Here is a 5,704-nt window from a genome sequence, read left to right as displayed (position 1 = left end):
ACTGGAGGGCAGGGAACAACTACAAGCAGACCTGGACAGGTTGGACCTATGGGCGGAAAACAACAGAATGCAATTCAACAAGGAGCAATGCAAAGTGCTGCACCTAGGGAGGAAAAATGTCCAGCATACCTACTGCCTAGGAAATGACCTGCTTGGTGGCACGGAAGCGGAAATGGATCTTGGAGTCCTAGTGGACTCCAAGATGAACATGAGTTGTCAGTGTGACGAAGTCATCAGGAAAGCTAATGGCACTTTATCATGCATCAGCAGATGCATGATGAACAGAACCAAGGAGGTGATAATTCCCCTCTATCGGGCGCTGGTCAGACCACAGTTGGAATATTGCGTGCAATTTTGGGTGCTTCACTTCAAGAGGGATGTGGATAACCTGGAGAGGGTCCAGAGAAGGGCCACTCGTATGGTTAAGGGCTTGCAGGCCAAGCCCTATGAGGAGAGACTAGGGCACCTGGACCTCTTCAGCCTCCGCAAGAGAAGGTTGAGAGGCAACCTTGTGGCTGCCTATAAGTTCATCACGGGGGCACAGAAGGGAATTGGTGAGGCTTTACTCACCAAGGTGCCCCTGGGGGTTACAAGAAATAATGGCCATAACCTAGCAGAGAGCAGATTTAGACTGGACATTAGGAAGAACTTCTTCACAGTTAGAGTGGCCAAGGCCTGGAATGGGCTCCCAAGGGAGGTGGTGTTCTCCCCTACCCTGGGGGTCTTCAAGAGGAGGCTAGATGGGCATCTGGCTGGGGTCATCTAAACCCAGCCCTCTTTCCTGCCTATGCAGGGGGTTGGACTCGATGATCTATTGAGGTCCCTTCCAACCCTAATATCTATGAATCTATGAATCTATAAGCAAGGAGGGATAGTGTGCCAATGGTTTCAACTGGTCTAGGAGTGGGGCTAGGGGCTAGGGAGACCTCAGGTCAGGGACCACTGCTGGAGACAGAGGGGAGCAGAGAACCCGTAGCCCAGCAGGGGTGTAGACAGGGTAAGGGAACCCAGAGATTGGGGCCAGTGGCTTGAAGCCCAGAAGGGGCAGAGAGGGCAGGACACAATGCCCAGGAGTAGCCCACAGAGGTGAAGTGCCTGGGTGGAGAGTGCAGTCTGAGATGCTGTACTTGGGAGTAGCCATACGAGGTGAAGGGCCTAGGTGGAAAAAGGCAAGCCTGGAAGCTACACCCAGGAGTATCTGAGCTAGGTGAAGTTCCTGGGCAGGAAGGCCCAGTCACAGGGACTGAGGCCATGGCCCAAGGAGACTGGCCTTGGACATGATTGGTAATATCTGTGAGGCATGGGCGTGGTGTAAGAGGTGCCTGGAGCCAGGTTATAAGCCCTTACGGCAAAGTAGAGACACCATACCAACATGATGTTGGGGATCCCTGGGTTAGCTCCCTTTCAAAAGATCTAAGAATAAGGTGTGGCAAGTGAGGAGAAGGGGAGCAAGCCAGAGGAGTGAGGGCAGAGCAAGGGACTGAGTGGCTATCAGGGGACATTGCAGCCACCCCTGGGTGAGTGCTTGTGTGGTAAAAATATGTTATAATCTAGTCATTATGATTTTGCAAAAACGTTTGTGTAGCAGCTGTGTGGTAAAAATGTCTCATCTCCCTACACAAAGGCTTCACAGCTGAGAACTGTTTAGCTTCACTACATAATTGCTTCTGCATATTATCACACTTGCTTCTGCTAAGGCATGTAGGCCAATGATAGATTTACGAATAGCACTAGACTTCTGCAGACATAGCCAGGAACAGATGCAATAAATAACTCCTTACGAGAGATAAGAGAAGAGGGACAGGGAAAGATGCTGATGTGAAGAACTCAGACCCTGACCGAAGAATGACCGAGATGGACTTAAGGACAGCCCCAAGGAGGAGATTTAAGATGTAAATGAGACATGTATGTAAACCGTCATAGAACATGTAACTGCTAGACATATGTTGTAAGACGTAATACTTGGGCTGCCAATAATTACGCGACACGTTAGAATCTTTTGTTTATGTTAGCTATAAAAACGAACCCCAGACTCTGTTTGGGGTCGACTCTGATTTGAGTAAATTAACTCCCTAGTCGATCTGTTTGCAAACAATAAAAGATGGACCCAACCTGACTGTGTGTGACTCTCTCCTTGAGGTGGATTGGAAAAAGCCTCCAGGGGCACGAAACTAGCCGTTTGTGCAACACTTGTTACACAGATAAATCAGAACAGAGCAGAAGTCAAGTAAATGAATGGTTTGTACACTTGACAGAGAGAGGTGTGTAAGGAGGGGTTGTGTACTAGCATATAAATAGCTCATGGACCGTGTGTACAGTCAAACCTGTCTTTACAATCTTTCTTAGTGTTGTCATTAAAAAACATCATTACTTTGCTTTAATTAACATTACTGTCATGCTCACCCCATTTTAAGGACAGGAAATACTATAAATATAATTCACCAAGTGAATGAAGCATTATTATTTTATTACTGTTACATGGTAAATGTCAGGTTTTTTAATGGCAACCACTATAGGTCCAACATGACTCGGGCATCTGAATTAGTGTCAAGAGGTGAACAACTCACAAGTCTGGGAGTTAATAAAGAACAATAAATATCAGTTCCTCCCTGTTCTTGGAGAGGTACTAGGAAAGGAACTGGCCGGTAGAAGCCAGTGGTGATCAGGAGACTGGTGGAAGTGGAAGGTTGGTGGGACTCAGTGCATGTCACAGAGTGCCAAGTGCTATCTGCTACCTGGCCAGGTAGGGAACATAAACAATGGGTCTCACGGATGGTCTGACCTAGGATAGCCATTGTCCCTGTAGCTTTGTCAGCAGAGACCCCTAGTGGAGATGCAGTGTGTGTCCATGGAAGGAGTTTTTCTGTTGGTGCAGCTACAAAGGATGTATTGTACACTACTCTGGCAAGAGCCCTGTTCCTTTGGCACAGCCTCAGCCACACCAGGGGTTTTGCTGACTTGGCTATGTCAGATAGGTAATGCTATTTTTTTCACACTCTTAGCTGATGCAACAGTGTCAGTGGGACATTGCAGCACAGACCTGGTCCTATATAGATGCAAGTATCTCTTTTCTGTCAAAAAGAGAATGGAGTAGGTCCTTAGTGGATAAGTGTGTGGACCCAAAGTGAATAGAGAAATGTCAGTTTACAAACACTGAGGATGTTGCCCACAGCTAGTGACTTAGTGGAGCCAGAGGCTCCTTCAATTGGTTATGCCAATCTGTTAGGTCTGGAAGCATTATGGTGAGGAGGCCACCAGTACTAGTGTACTGCTATGTGGTGAATCGTATCAGACCCCAGGCCTGTCCTAGCACCCTCCAACCAACAGATGCCTGACTCATGATGGTACTACAGTAGTTGTCCTTAAAAATTGACATTTACCTTGTCTAAATGTCCTAGCAACTGTAGACAGTGCAAGGTTTGAGAAGCTTCTTTTTACCACCTAAGTGGCAGTATCCAGAAACACCCACTGGAAAGAGAGCTGTGTGATTGTTGGCATGAGGTTTAACATTGTTCTTCTTCTGAAATTACATGCCAGATCTGTGTGAGCCAAACCAGCAGGTGGGCTGGAGAGATCTGAAGCAGAATGTCTTGTGTGTTTGTATTTGTATTGGCAGAGAAATCAATGCTGAACTTTGTGGACTTCAGGAAGAATTCTATTTTCCACCCCCACCATCAGCTAAGGACTTTGAATTTCCTTTGCTAAGGAATGCTTGCTGTTTGGAACAAATGAGCTTTTCTGAATGAGGTGATCAGAGAGATCCAACTTATGGACTTCCCAAACAAACAGTGAGTTGGATTATTTTTTTAACTATGTTTTAAATTATGGATTTCTATGAACAAAATACCTTATGTGACCAAAATTGCATTCATATCAACAGCCATGTTGATTTAGGGGATCATATCAACAGCCATTCTTTTCAGGGGATGCACAGAGTGAGGGGAGATGGCATTGATGGCAGCAGTCCCCAGAGGAACAGCTTCAGGCACCGCTGGAGTAGCTAGGCAGGTGCAGTGCGCCAGACAGGGGTGGAGAGAATTTATCTCCTTACACTGGGGGATCTCACAGAACACTTGCATCAATCTTGTGGCATACCCTGTAAGAATCACTTTCTTAAGCTTTCTCTGCCTCCTGCTCCATCAAAGGACAGAACCCAGTATGCTTTGGAAAATGTATCGCATCTGTAACCCAGCCTGACTCCTTAGTAAAATCTGTGTGTCTGGAAACATCATGCTAAGACATCCCTTCCAGGCTTTGACTGGGATTTATATGTAACATAAGAAAACACGCTTCAGGGAGAGGGGAACAGGTCACCCCAAAGCAGGAGGGCCTGGGCAATAACCCACAGCAGAAGAGCCATGATGAATAGGGTGCTCTTTGTTCTAATGAAATGCCCATTAAGGTCAGTGGCAGCATCTATGAGCAGCACTAAACTGGAATGATGGAGGCAGTAAAACTAAAAATGAGCTGTAATATTAATGTGGATAGTAAATTAATCGGGTGCTTTCATGGAGTAAATCACCCTGTTGACCATAAAAAGCAGCTCCTATCGGCTTTATCATAGGGTTTAATGTCTAGCTAATATCTCTGCACTTTATTCTCTTTAACAGGGAAGGGAAAAGCCAGTGCAGAACAAAAGGAAATTGGTTATCCACCAATGGGCAAAGTCTCTTTTTTTTCTTCCTTCTTGCAAATGAAGGGCTGAGTAAGGGATTGAGTCATCATCAGGCTCAGGGAGAGGTAGGAGGGGGTAAGTCTGGTACTGAAAGCCTGAGTGCCTGCAATATGATTTTTGTGTTGGCAGTAAGGCAATTTTTATGACTGGGGGGCAGTAAGGAAGCTTATAATGGGCTTCATGGGGATTCCCATGAAGCCCATTGCTAGTAGGAAGGCCTTTTAAGGGGACTGAATCAAGCCAAAGAAACTGATCTTGTTCCCTTAGCTCAATGGGAAAGACCTGGATGTCTGGGGAATGGAACTGGTGAAAATGGTTCCCCATGGGATGAGGGATACAGGAAAGCAAGCCAGGCAGCAGCTGCTGGCCATCAAGCCCTAGATCTTTCTTTCCCTGCATCCCTGTCCCCTGGTGTATCACTCATAGTTAAGGACACAGTGATGGATGTCCCTAGAAAAGAGCCTTGTGTTGCCCAGGTAACATGGCACAAACTTTGCTGAGCATGGCCAGGTCTCTGACTTAACAGTCACTGTGATTCATGGTACAACTGAAGGGATCTGCTTGCCAGGGCTCCACAGAAGGCTGGTAGTGTCGCTACTGATATGTCCCAGTGGTCTGTCTCCTGCTTGTGGAGACCATTTGGGTTATGCCTGAACTTGCCCCATCCCTGTGACAGTAGATTGAGAGCAGTGGGTGGTGGCTGATGTGTCCTGTGACATTTTGTCTTCTCTAGAGGAGGCAGGTCATGCAGACTTTTCTGTCCTCTTCATTCTGGGTGCCATGGGGTCGTTGGCACAGGGCTAAGTTGTTTTGGGAGTTAGTTTTTTGGCATAGATGCTTGCTCCTCTGTTCTAAGCTGGGTCCTCATTGCTCAGCCTTTTTTTGAACTGTGGGCTTGAGTTAGGAGGACTGGACTGTAGTCCCAGATTTCCTAAAAGCTGGGGATGCTGGCTATGGAGTCTCACTTAACAAATCCTCTCTTGCTTTAAAGCTATATCAGTCACCCTTTTCTCACCCCATTGTCCCATA

Source organism: Alligator sinensis, unplaced genomic scaffold (genome assembly GCF_000455745.1).
Source record: "Alligator sinensis unplaced genomic scaffold, ASM45574v1 scaffold387_1, whole genome shotgun sequence".
Taxonomy (NCBI): Eukaryota; Metazoa; Chordata; order Crocodylia; family Alligatoridae; genus Alligator; species Alligator sinensis.
The sequence above is the reverse complement of the archived record's forward strand: the minus strand, read 5'-3'. Positions refer to the sequence as shown.